This window comes from Podarcis liolepis (assembly GCF_965112155.1).
Source record: "Podarcis liolepis genome assembly, chromosome: 5".
Classification (NCBI taxonomy): domain Eukaryota; kingdom Metazoa; phylum Chordata; class Lepidosauria; order Squamata; family Lacertidae; genus Podarcis; species Podarcis liolepis.
In genome coordinates, this window is record NC_139556.1 from 55,881,320 (window position 1) to 55,895,172 (window position 13,853).

Consider the following 13,853-nt stretch of genomic DNA (forward strand, 5'->3'; position numbering starts at 1 on the left):
AAAGGATTATTAGCTTCTGAGTTTTTATTTTTATTTATTTAATGTGATTTCTTTAGGACATCAATCACTTAAAAGTCAATATCCATATACCGCATTTTTCGCCCTATAGGACGCACTTTCCCCCCTCCAAAAATGAAGGGGAAATGTGTGTGCGTCATATGGGGCGAATGCAGGCTTTCGCTGAAGCCTGGAGAGTGAGAGGGGTCGGTGCGCACTGACCCCTCTCCCTCTCCAGGCTTCAGGAGAGCCACAGCGCCAGCCCCACAAGGTCGGGGGACAGCGGGGAGGCGGAACGTCGCCATCCCGCTGTCTCCCGATGTGATTTGGAGGCTGACGGCGGGGAGACGCGTGCTTCTCCCCGCCGCCAGCCGCGCAAGCTCTGGGGACAGCTGGGAGGCGCAGTGCGTCTTCCCGCTGTCCCCGGACCTGGTCTGCAGGCGGGCGGCGGGGAGAAGAGCGCTTCTCCCCGCTGCCGGCCCCACAAGCACCTGGGGGGGAAAATATTTTTTTCCCTTTTATTTCCCCCCCAAAAAACTTGGTGCGTCCTATGGGCTGGTGCGTCCTATGGGGCGAAAAATACGGTAATCACGTAAGATTAATCAAGATTTAAGATTCAGATGAACTTTTTTTTCAGCCTCTAGCCTTTTTTTATATGTTATACTTATTGTGATTGCTTTATTGTTGGTTTTAATTGTATCTTGGGATTTCTGTAAATCTTATATTCATTTTAATCAAACCACTTGGAGGGCATGCCAGATGAAAAATGCTCAAAAAATTAAACAACAATTTATGACAATCCATTCACTTTCTACTTGCTGTGTGGTTGGAATATAAAAGACTTAAGGCATACCAAATGTTGATTATTTGGGTCATGAACTTTTTTGGCTGTTTGAAATAACTACTGCAAATTAGCAATCAATGAGAAGGGCCACCTCAGTCAATCTTGTCCTAATTATCTTTCACATCTGTTTGGTTCTCAATCTAAAATCTGCATTTCAGTGACAATTAGCTTTCTCCCCTCTGGTGACCACAACTGGCACAAAATTCCCCACAAAATTCCCATAAGTTCTTTATGTATTGCAAATAAATCTGTAAGGAAGATCTTTGTGCTAGGTAAGCTCAGCACAAACTGAGAAAAGATCCTTCTAATTCTTCAAGCACTCTGAATTTAACCACAGAATTTAGGGGAAGACTAGGGGATTGCCTAGTGAGGAAGCAGTGAGGAAGAGTCAAACTACCTTTGCCTCTCTATAAAGCAGTGTTTCTCAAACTTGGGACCCTAGCTGTTGTTGGGACAACCAATTCCCATGATCCCTAAGCTAGCAGGACCAGAGGTCAGAAATAATGGGAGTTGTTGTCCAACAACAGCTAGAGACCCAAGTTTGAGAAACACTGCTCTAAAGCCTAGTGCTAAGTGAAAGACCGACTCCACCACATCTCAAAGTTCCCTGTGTTTTTGAAGAGTGGGAAGGAGGGGACCGGTCAGTTGCAATCACAATTAACAGTCGGCTAGTAAATCAAGACAACATTGGGGGACCATCAATGTACTGTATTTTTCCGCCTATAAGACGCCCCTCCATGCATAAGATGCCCCCTACTTTTTGGGACTCCGATTTAAGAAAATGGGGGGAGATACTATCCGTGTATAAGATGAGCCCAGATTTTGAACACTATTTAAGAGTAAAAAAACACATAGTCTTATACACGGAAAAGTACGGTAATATTTAATTTCTAATTGCCATGTTGCAAGGTAACCCTTGTATAAGAATCATCACTTCTGAGTCAGATGTTAGCTTGGGTTGGTAACACTTTAGTTGCTTCCAGTAGATCTCAACAGACCACCAGGTGGTGTCTAAGTCCTGAAGAGGTCTTAAACTTAAAACAGTTCAGAGGGCCACATGATTAGTTTCCCTGGACTGTAAATAGATTTCTTAGAACACCTTCATAGTGCAGTTTCCTCCCCAGCTATGTATTTGTGACACAGATATTAAATATGCCCACCATGATAAAACTAAAATATAGCTTGAATTTCAAATAACCTATTGAGAAAGTGAGACATATTATCAATACTGTTAAAGAACATTGCTCTGAACAAGAAAATTTGTTTCAAAATTCTTTTAAGTCTTGTTCACGTACTTTTTATTTTCAGTTTGTGGCTGAATACCACACTGGATACAGTTTATAATGGTCACCTTGCAGTTTGTACACAAACAAGATCAAAGTGATTTTCTATACAAGAACCTGCCTGTAAAGTATCGTTGCACTCTATGCGCTGCATAGAGGAATTGAAAAAGCAACCACTTTCCAGTGGCCCAATACCATTTCTAACGTAGCCGGATAATACGCAGAGCTATCCCCCCTTCCATTGCTGAAAACGGGAAAACTCTTTTTGTATGTGTGGGACTGTCTTGCTGGATTGCAGCCAATCTACGGTGGCATAAACTCCCTTGTAAACAAGAGGGTGGACACAAAGGCTTGAATACTAATACTTAACTGCTTTTTCTCTGTTACATAAATAGGCAGTTTTTACATGGTGGTCTTGTCTTCAGGGTTAATACTTTGCCCTCCTGCAGCTGGCTGACCTACAAACATCAATAAATGAATAAACAAATAACTTCAGGGACTCCCCAACCTGGTAGGAAGTAGAAAACAACCTGGACAGATTTGGATCCATAACCCTTACAACCTGCCTGCTTCTGGTTATCTGACTCCCAATACGGACAAGTTTCTTTAGAGCACCAAATTCTACAGCATATTAGTGGAATGGGAGAAATTAAATATCCCTTAAAGTCCAAATCATCCAGAGAAACCAGCCTGTGTTTCTGCATGGAGGGGGATGGGTTTACCTCTTCCTACCCTACCCCAAGCTCTGAACTAAAGTGAAACAATTTTTAAAATGCTTGCTCTTTTCAACACCGTGGCCAAGCAAGTTTTCATCTTTAACAGCATAGCAGCAAAGAACAATTTGGAATGATGTTCTCCTTTTGGCAGTCTATATTCCTTTTCTCTCTCTACCCGCCCTCCCCAGCCATTTGTGCTTCTTGCCTCAGAATGCAACTGGTTGTGATGAAAGTCACTGGTTACTAAAAGCTCCAGTGAAGTTCAGGGACCGGACAAATTGCACAGCATTGAAAAGGGGAGGAGGAATTGGAGGCAGTTAATACAATACGCATACTATTTGCAAAAGCATGCTTGGATGCCAAATCATAGCAGGAAGAGATGTTCCACTAATTCTACATTCATATTTTGGATTTGTTACAAATTGATGCTGATTGAGAAACTAGGACTACTAGAAACTATAATTTTGAATTTTAAAAGCATGCTTTTCATAACTGAAGAATTACTTTCCTTAACCTTTTAGAATACAGTATTTTAAAACTTACATTCTCAATAGTCAATCAAGACTATTGGAATGTTGCCATTTCTTAAACCCCAGACTCACAGTTCACAGACCTATTAGTTGTAACTTCATTGCAGAAGAACAACAAAGGTGCTTGGGGCAGCAGGGGACATAAAATTGTGCAAAAAAAGAGAGTATCTAACAAAATCAGAGCTTATGCAATATTAATTCTTTTACAGCAGCACATAAACTGAACATTGTCAGTGACAGGTCCTCCCCACCCCCCCCCTTACATTTTTTCCTTCACCAACTTCGCTCCAGGGTAAAAAATTCCCTTTAAGCTTTGGTGCCTGCTGAGCAAACAAAAGCAGGCAAACATTTCCAACAATCAGGACTGCAGCACATACTGTTACAAAACAGCCATTAATCAGGTGACAAGCTTTCAGGAACTCTGTTCCAGCATCAACCATCAAAGTACTTTGCTCTCTTCCCAACTACTTCATGAAACTGTTCACAGAGACAGGTTAAGCAAAGAAGAGATGTGTCAGCAGGCATGTTTTGTTCTCTGGTAACCTCCTGTTTCCCTCATCTCCAGCTGGCACCCAAATAATAGAGATTCTTGATTTCCTGCATAGTGGAACTTGAGTTTTACTATTTATATTTGGCTTCAGCCAACTAATCCCAACAAGAATCAATCGCCTTCCTAGCTCTACTACTACAAAGGTGTTCCATGTTAGCTGCTCTGCAAACACATACAGAACTACTTCATAAATCCTGAAAGCACTTGTTGCCTGATAAAAATAAAGTGGCTATTCAATTCCCTTCAAGTACACTCTACATAGTAGATGGAGGTTTATAAATAAGTCCTTTAAGATGCTATAGAAATGCTGCTGTCCTAAGCACGGTTACTAGGAAGCAGCTTCTTCACTGGAACTTACTACTTATCAAACATGCATATGTAATAGCAAACAAAAATAGTTTATTCTTTTTTACACATGAAAAAGCATGATAGCACACACTGACTTCATACTTTTCACTTAATTAGATTACCTGTGCTATAAAAGAGATTGGGTAGTGAGACCTTATTGATTCTCCTGGCCCTCTCAAACAGCCATTGCTACCATAGATCTGACTATCCTCCTGGACTGGCTAGATTAACCGAAGCATGATGATATTATGAGTCTGCTCCTTGTTGTATGGCTAGTCCCAAAGGGGAAGTTAATGTGCCAGCCTACAGCACTTATATTATGGGGTTCCAAAGGGTTTCATCTTGCGCACAATATTGTTTTATTATTTATTAATTAAAGTCATATCCTTGCCTCCCTCCCAAAGGAGTCATGGGCAGCAAAGACATCAGTATTTTTAACTGTAAATTTTTAAACTGCATTAAGCTGCATTTTAAATAGTTGTAACCTATCCTAGGACCTTAAGGTGAAGGGCAGGTAACAAACTGAAATAAATAATAATAATAATAATAATAATAATAATAATAATAATAATAGGGAGTTCATAACAAAGGTATGTATGGTCATGGAACAAAGCTCCCCATTCTCTCCCCCAACTGAATTATTTCAGAGCTGACACTGTTATTGTGCTTGATCCTCTAGCTGGTGTTTTTGGTTATTTGTTCATTTACATTCTCCTAGAACAAAACAAACAGATTGAGCAAAAGTACAGGAATCCATTTATATATTATTTTACCATTTATTTAAAGAACTTGTAAACCAGTCACAATTCAAAAATATTGTAGTGGTGTACAAAAAAAATAAATAAATACCATTACAATACAAAATTTGAACACTATGAATACATTAAAGCCATCTGTAAAAATAGATGGAATCATATGGAACTGAAGTAAACACTACCTCTTTTTCTGCTGATCTGAACAAAAAATGGCTTTAAACATCAGACATAATTTCACCCCTTTTTAACACTCCCAACAAGGCTAGCACAGACATCCTGGGCGAGAAAATCATGAGGACAGTGCTATAGATCAGCAAAGAGCTCAAATTTATTTTACAAACAACAACATGGCAATCAATTCTGTGATGTGAGAGTAATATGAGGCATCTGAAGGTTCAAGAATGCTTATTTTGAAGGAAAAAAACTGGTTTGAAAAGCTTTTCACAGATGACAGCATTTTTCTGTGCTTGGTCTGAAAGATTTTGCTGCAGTCTTGGCAGTCTAGGTACTGCTGCACTGAAACTGGCAATTTCATTTTTGGTTTTCATGACCTAGCTCATCTTCACTATACTTAATTCAGCTTGGACAAAAGCAAACATCAGCTGAAAAGAAAGAGGGGGGAAATGGACTGGGTCGCCCCCTCCTTAGCAAGTGGGTAAAACCCCATGGTGATTCTGAATGCTACCAACTTTGTGCATACCATATTTGATAACATTTAGAACTTAAAACTGGAATATTCACATTGTTGTAGTACTTGACAGATATTTTAAAATATACCAATTTCTAATCTGACAGCATTGTGAAATTTCTCATCATTACAAAGCAACATAACTGGCCAGGGATATTCTTTATTTACTATAAGCTGGCAGTTGTGTGTAATTTATTGTATTCACTGTGGATCAACTTGTAGTCATGGAACTATTTTCTTTACTTTTTATGAGCTGTAAACTGTTTCTATGGTTCCACTGAGATAACCATGACACGTAAAAGAAACAATTGTACAATACATTTGGTTTTAATCATACGAAGTGTTCTTAAGTGCCAAGAGTTTGTAAGTTTGTAAATATTTCCTCTCTTGCAGCACCTCCTAGGCTCCCAACTTCTTTTGCACAACCAAGATTTGTTCTTTTGGTTCACTCCAAAGTTTCCTTATGCAGAAGGAGAAAAAGTTTCTATTTGTTGTTGAGATACAAAAATGATATACTACTGCAAATACTAGGTGAAGGAATTAGGAATTTCTCTTTTATTTTGCACATGTACCTGTCTTTCTACTGTGAATACCTCTGAAGATCACGATTTCTCTGATTACTTTTAGCAGTATGGAATCACACACTGTATTCATATCATATCATAAGTCATTCTTGATTTATGGCAGTTTTGCCCATCCTTAAAAATGTCAAGAGGAGAAACAGCTGCCTCTTTGCTCTGAGTGTAGGTTCAAAAGTTGGGAAGGCGAGCAACTCAAGTGACAGACGTGCAGCAACTGGTAGATTTTACAAATGTTTACATGAACAACTGATCTTGCACCACACTGCTGTAGTATGTGCCCAACCCTTTTCCTAGTGCAAGCCATCGCAGCTCCTCCTCTTTGTCCACATTCTATCAAGGCTAACCTTTAATTCTTACAAGTCAACAATGCTATTATCAAGAAGTCAAAAGGTTATCAAGTTGTCTGAAATTGTGCCAACTGGTGAGCACTTCCCATTATCAGTCTATTCCATCTTGAAGGTCAGACATATGCTCTAGTGAGAAAAATTGAACCGATAATCAGTAGCAGAGACAGAAGTTCACAAAGTTTTAGACAGGACCTTGAGAAGAGCTAGCCAAAAACATTAAAGCCCAGCATGAAGGAACTGCCTTATATTATTCTAAAATTAGCATTAGGCAAAACCTTTATTAGGTCAAGAAAGGTGTGACAAAATAGTGTGCAAGATTTCAAATTCTCCAGAACTCTGTAGAAGATCACAAGACGACCCCTGCTGGGTCATATCAAAGGCACCCTGCTCTTAGAATGGCTAACCAGATATCTATGGGAAGACAGCAAGAAGGACCTGAATGCACCAGCAATCTTGTCACTTCTGATTCCCATACTGCTTCTGACAGTGAAGGGAGAACATGTCCATGGTGACTAGTAGCAACTGATAGACACATCCTCCATGAATCTGTCTAATGCTTTTAAAAAACCCATCCATTTTGGAAGCCATCATGACATCTTGTGGGAGTGAATTCCTTAACTTCGCAACTGTGTGAAGTACTCTATCCTGAATCTTCCAAAATGCAGTTTTGTTGGCTAGCCCAGCTTGTTGGCTCTTGCGTTACAGAAGAGGAAGAAAAACTGCTATTTATTTTCCCCACACCATGAATAATTCTATAAACCTCTATCTAGCCTCCCACTGCTTACTCCCTTTTCTCCAAATTAAAAAGCTCCCAATGTTTTAACTTTTCCTCATATGGGAATTGCTCCAACCCCTTAATCATTTTTGTTGCCCTTTTCTGAATTTTTTTCTAGCTCTGGAATATTCTTTTTGAGGTGAGTTTACCAGAACACTACACAATGTTGAAAGTGTGGTTGCATCATAGATGTGTATAGTGGTATTATGACACTGGCAGTTTTATTTTGACTCTTTCTGAATGATTCCAAACATAGAATCAACCTTTTTCACAGATGCTTCACAATGGGTTGGCAGTTTCATTAAACTATTTACTAATACTGCAGGGTCTCGTTCCTGGACAGTCACTGGCAGTTCAGAATTCATTAGCATATATGTGAAATCAGGATTTCTTGCTACAATATGCAAGCACTGTAACTTTCACATTAATAGGGTCATTATGTAAATTTTTGCTTGGGTGCCTCAAGTAATGATAATAAATAGGTAATATTGTCATTACAACGCACCAAACTGACAGTTTCCAAAGACCCAAAGTCCAAAATTCATGTGACAATAAAGTGATGGGTCACCATACTAAGTAAATTTGAACTTGAGGCTCATCATAGCAAAAAGGTTAGGAACCTCTGCCTTAAGCCTCTGTGGCACCCAACTGCTGGCATTATGTCATTTCCCTTTCCATTGCTCAGCTGAGAGAGAGAAATGTGATCATTATCTTTGAGTCTTGGGCAGCTCTCAAACAGCTACTTTTTACCCTTCCCCAAAGAAAGCAACATCCATTCTCCTTTGTAGCTTTTAGTTATTTAACCCTTTTCTTCCACTCCTCCACTCTGCATCCACTCTTTTTTTTTACTTCCCCCTCCTCCAAAACTATCAGTCAATACTGTGAATTTATCCTTTGATTCTAGGAAGCATAATGTATATTGCAGGCAGCGCCACCTATGCTGTTAAGTAGTAGCAAGAGAAGGTGTGCATGTGTGCTTGCCAAGCAGGTGTGCTGCAATATCTGCAAGTCTGACTTATATCAGAACATCAGCTTCAGGAAAAGTGCCAGCAAGAAGAGCTAAGTGCAGCTTCTATTTCCAGCTGCTCTTGCCTAGCAACTCCGCTACTTTGTGGGTTGGGTGATAAAACAAACTACACTTAAACCATAGTTAAAGAAAAGCCTGCCTAGGCATATAACACCAAGCCACACGTAAGATCAGGAAGCCAACAACAGACCTAGTTCCACAAACAAACCATAAGGCATAAGGTTTATTTAAACTCTGGTTTATTTGTTGCAAGGCAGTAACAACAAAATTTCTAAGAAAAATAAAATTTCTTTTGAGGACAATGAAGTAATGTAAAGCCTAGAATTGGCTTGTGCTCTTTGTAATTTGCTTGGAATGACCACAAAATTGAATAACTGTTGAAGGACTTTTTTACTGAAAGATGTTTACTGGTCTAATTTTGATGCTCAAACTTGAGAGCAATTACACTGTATAAGTGATCTTCATTAGATTTAAACTGCATGATTTCAAAGCATACTGATTTTGTTTACAATTCAAAGTTGATTTCCAGATAAATGTAGGAGGATGACTACTAGCTTCACTGAAAATAAATGTCCATGAAATGATGGAAATAAGAGATTTAAATGTTAATGAGAGTAAATATGAGTTAAGTCACTAAACTGGTTAACATCTGTATTATACATGGAGCCAGGAAACTGCTCATATCTCACTTGGCAAACATAAATTGTCTGAGAGATCACTACATCTTAATTTATTCATCTAATATTTCATTGGATGCAATACATAAAAAGCCTGCCTCCTAGACTGAAGAAGGGGTGAAGACTATTTCATAGTGAATGCCTCTAGAATCCTTTAGAAGCCTTTTGTTTTGAGCCAGTTTCCAATTGTACAATCAGGTTTTTTGAAGAGAGAGAAGATAGACAAAACTCCTTTATATTTGTTGAAATGAAAAAAGGAAGCGCTTGTCCAGGACTCTTAGAGACAATTAGGATTAAACGTTACACAGAGATAATTTTCATGGGGTAGGGTTGTTATCACCTCATCAACTGATTAAAGTGATCAAGAAGAAATAGAGTGGGTCCAGAAACCATAGCAGCGTTACCATATTCTGCAGAACAGTCCAGACGATAACTGTTTACTTTTTTAACTGCAGTATGCAACATTTCAGCCTTGGATTAGGCTGCAACTGTGGTAAAGTTAGTTCAAAAGCTACACATCCCACCAATTTTGAAGACCCACCCAGAGGGTTCCTGGGTTCCTGGTGAAGGTGTGATTTTGGATGCCCTACTGCTGCTGCTCTCAACAAGGACCCATGCACGTGTGTACAAAACTGAGGGTTAAATGTGAAAATTACTGTATGCACAGGCTATGAATTCTTGCCTGTAGCTCCTCCTTGCCCTGGGATCAGGTAAAATGATAGATCTGCTTCATTTTTTCTTACATGGGGAAAGGGAATAGAGATGTCATTGCACTTTCCTGGAGTGTCTCCACTAAATTCCCTGTCAGGGTTTCTTTTTGCTTCTTTTGGTTGTGGCCTCCTGCTGACAGTGATGTCATTGTCATGTGGCATGGGTGGCTCTCAAATGATGACTCTCATGGCATGGTAGGCCAATATTCTTTATGTTCAGCACACATACAGAGTGGTTCCTGTTGCAAGCACTCCTCCCTGAGCTGTATCACTCCCTAATCAGCTACAAGCTGTAGTCACTCTGTTGGAGTGGCATAACTAGTCTTAAAGGGACAGTATCAACCTATACTGTGGTCTCCAAGGCTAGAGCTTCTTCTATAGCAAGGGTCAGCAAACTTTTTCAGCAGGGGGCTGGTCCACTGTTCCTCAGACCTTGTGGGGGGCTGGGCTATATTTGGGGAGGGGGAATGAATGAATTCCTATGCCCCACAAATAACCCAGAGATGCATTTTAAATAAAATGATATATTCTACTCATGTAAAAACACGCTGATTCCCGGACTGTACGCAGGCCGGATTTAGAAGGCAATTGGGCCGGATTCGGCCTCCAGGCCTTAGTTTGCCTACCCATGTTCGACAGTCTTCTTCCCTTGCTTTTTTTTTTAACTTTGAAAGTTACCATTGCCACCACATAATAGAGCTGTAGTAATCATGTGCCCAAGCCTAGCAGCTACCATATAACTTTTTGTTGTATTTTAGCTGTTTCAGTTTTGCTGCAGAACATTTAACATCCTGGCAGCTTTGTATCAGTGGAAGCACGGAAAACTTGTAGTCCGGTAGATTTACAATTGCCTTCACAAAACAACTCTTCAGTATTTTTTTCATGGTTGCCGCTTTCCTTGGCATCCTGTTGCTTTCACAGTGGTCTGTTGATCTCCAGCTTTCTGCACTCTTTCTTTCCTAGGCTGTGCTTATCTTCTATTTGCTGCTTTGTGCACACCTCACCTCTTGTTCTCTCTCTCATCTTCACATCCATGACATTCCGTTCCAATTGCATGCCGCCTATCAAATCCTTTCCCCCAGTTCCCAGCCCTGCATTCCCATTTCCTCTCAAGCCTTCTGTGATATAATAATAACCACTCAATCACTGAAAAGGGGGGATGAATTAAAAGGCTCAGGTACCGCGAGTGAACAAAAGATTTCTGTCTAGACTAATGAAACAGCTTTGAACTTTTTAAAGTATCTCCAGGTATGCATGGGTTTATCTTTTTTCGGAAAATCAATTTATTGCATTGCTGATAGTTGAAGAGAAACAAGATTTTAAGCCTGTGATAATAGTTTGAAACGCATGCAAAATATTACAGAAGTTGCTGCACGTAAGATCCACAAAGTATCACTTAACTTGTCACTTTCAGGATCATCATAAACATATTGTTTACCATCTGAAGTTGCATCTTGGCATGATAATAGTGGCATGGACTTAAGGCTCATGAAAGGAAGGTGTGGGAAGTTACTAAAATGATTATCCACTCAGCTGAAAAATATTCGTGTTTTTCTTGCATTACAGTTCATCCACCCAGGCATACCAATGATGAGCTTGGCTATGAGTTGAGGAGAAAAATCCTGTGTTATGCAGAATCAGAAGTACAAACTTTGCAACACTGAGAGAACAGAGAACTTTCGCCATTATGAAATCATGCCTTCTGCCTGTTCACATTAGTTTACAAAGTTGCTATGGAAACTGGTTGCAAACATATGAGTTTTCTAGCTATGTTAGATTCTGAACAGAAATTCTTTTGTGAGAACCCATGAGGATCAACAGCCAGTGCCAGCCACGTAATGAAATTGTAATTACTTCCATCGTGTCCAACACAGTGAAGGCCTGCCAGTCACTCATCTTCCTCAGCAACAAAAAAGATTTTAAAGAGAAAGATTTTAAACTTCAACACTTTTGTCACTAGCTAGTCATAGCAAGCAAATTAACGCAACAGATTGATCTGAACAGCCTTTGAATTAGGATCAATAACAGAAGGGTATTCAAAGGGTCACTTTGCACAATACATGTTTTTCATCTATGCAAGCAGTCCTGAGCAAACTGGTGTGTATAATAATAATAATAATAATAATAATAATAATAATAATAATAATAATTTATTATTTATACCCTGCCCATCTGGCATACAGACAAATATCCCAGTGACTCTAAGTTGCTGAAGGCATCAGCTTAAGTCACTGGAATCACTACCACTAATATCCATGCCTACACAGTGCACATAGTCAAAATTCCTGCAGAATGAGACTTATGTGGTATAACCTAGAGCTTATTGACAATTATGCATACTACTCAGACATATGTCTAGGTATAACTCACATATACATGTACAGTGGTACCTCTAGTTACAAACTTAATTCATTCCGGAGGTCCGTTCTTCACCTGAAACTGTTCTTAACTAGAGGCGTGCTTTCGCTAATGGGGCTCCTTGCTGCCACTGGGCCGCCGGCACACGAATTCCATTCTCATCCTGGGGCAAAGTTCTCAACTCGAGGTAACTCTTCCAGGTTAGCAGAGTTTGTAACCTGAAGCGTTTGTAACCTGAGGCGTTTGTAACTTGAGATGCCACTGTACATCGTATTAGTTAACACCACTTTATTATTGAAAAATTAATGTCTAGAAGCAGTATTTGGGGAAATACTCCAGTGGAAAGTATTACACTGTTGTTAACATCAGATATTATGATAAAATATGAAACATGAAAGTTATCTGTAATTCATACACACAAGTCATTAAGGAAGGAAAATGCATGTATGAAGCAAAGTTTAACAGAAAAAGACAGACACAAGTCCTTATCAAAATCTAAAATCTGAGGCAGAGTTGAGAACTGGTAGCCTGAACCTGGCCCACAAAACATTTTGGATGAGGTCACCATCTCTCCTTTGCCCAAAAGTGCTCTCTTCTGCAACTACAACTTCAAGCAGTAGCTGAAGAAGGTGGGCAGAGGTTTGCTTCCCTCGCCTTTCTTGCTGCATATATGTGCATGACAAGTGTATGCGTAAATGTAGAGTGTGTGTGCATGCTGCGAACGTGTACTGTTTGCATATACAGTGTGTGCAGAGAGAGAGTGTGGTGTGGTCCCACCTATTGTCTGTGCTGGCTATGCCCACTTTTGTTTTGACCACACCCACCATTGGCACATGGCCCTAGAAGGTTGGCCACAAAAAAATATGGCCCTCTGCCTAGAAAAAGGTTTCCCAGACATGGTCCAAGGTAAGATTAGGTTAAGAAGAAAGGACTAACCTGACACCAGGGTTTATCTTTTAAAAAAATTATAATATGTACAAAATGGTGGCAATCATGTAATGTTAGGAGGCACATTATATGTTTTGAATGTTCATTCTGAATGGTTTAATTGCTAGAATTTAACTATGAAAAATGCATATTGAAGTAAAATACAATTTTAATACTGTACTTTGAAATTGGCAGAAATTATACCCTTAAGGAATAGTAGATACTACCCAAAACACCACCTCAGAATTGCATTTTTAGGTTCTTCAATAAGCATTTAGAGTGCCAAGTTTTCAAGTGAAGTGATTTTAGCATTCTGAATACGAAGTACCTTTAAAACTAGTACATTTATTTTTGTCTCTTTTACTACAGGAAACAGTGGCAGGAAGCTCTGCAGGCTAAGTACAGCACTATGCTTTTGGCTAAAAAAAAAAAAAAAATTAGAAAGTAGCCAGACCCTAAGTTCAATACAACTGCCAATTACTTAACCCATTCTAAAAACCAGCCAATACTTTCTTTTAGGACAGTACTGTGAACAAAATAAATATTGGCTTAGTTATGACACTTGTTATTTTAAAGCTTTAATAACCTATTGTTCACTCATGGTTGCCTCAACAAGATAAAACACTGAAAACAGCATTTCCTGACAGGAAGTGAATTCCCACTGTGTATCACAGGATTTCAGCCAAACACTCAGTTCTAGAAAAGGAATGGGACTCCAAGTCCAAACCACTGACAATTGA

The 13,853-nt window shown here is 39.4% G+C and overlaps 1 protein-coding gene across 29 annotated transcripts in view; it reads right to left on the reverse strand.

Moving 5' to 3' along the window:
• Nucleotides 1-13,853, reverse strand: part of ADD3 (adducin 3) — a 94,651-nt gene that overhangs the window by 22,220 nt on the left and 58,578 nt on the right. For 7 of the 29 annotated variants that reach the window (XM_083504823.1, XM_083504811.1, XM_083504812.1 and 4 more), the window contains one exon: nt 2,495-2,582. The exons of 18 other annotated variants lie outside the window; for them this stretch is intronic. The gene's annotated coding sequence lies outside the window, so the exon portion shown is untranslated. Of the gene's footprint in view, nt 1-2,494; nt 2,583-3,383; nt 3,845-13,853 lie in introns of those variants that run through there. 4 more of the 29 variants (XM_083504815.1, XM_083504800.1, XM_083504816.1 and 1 more) reach the window with 3 other exon arrangements.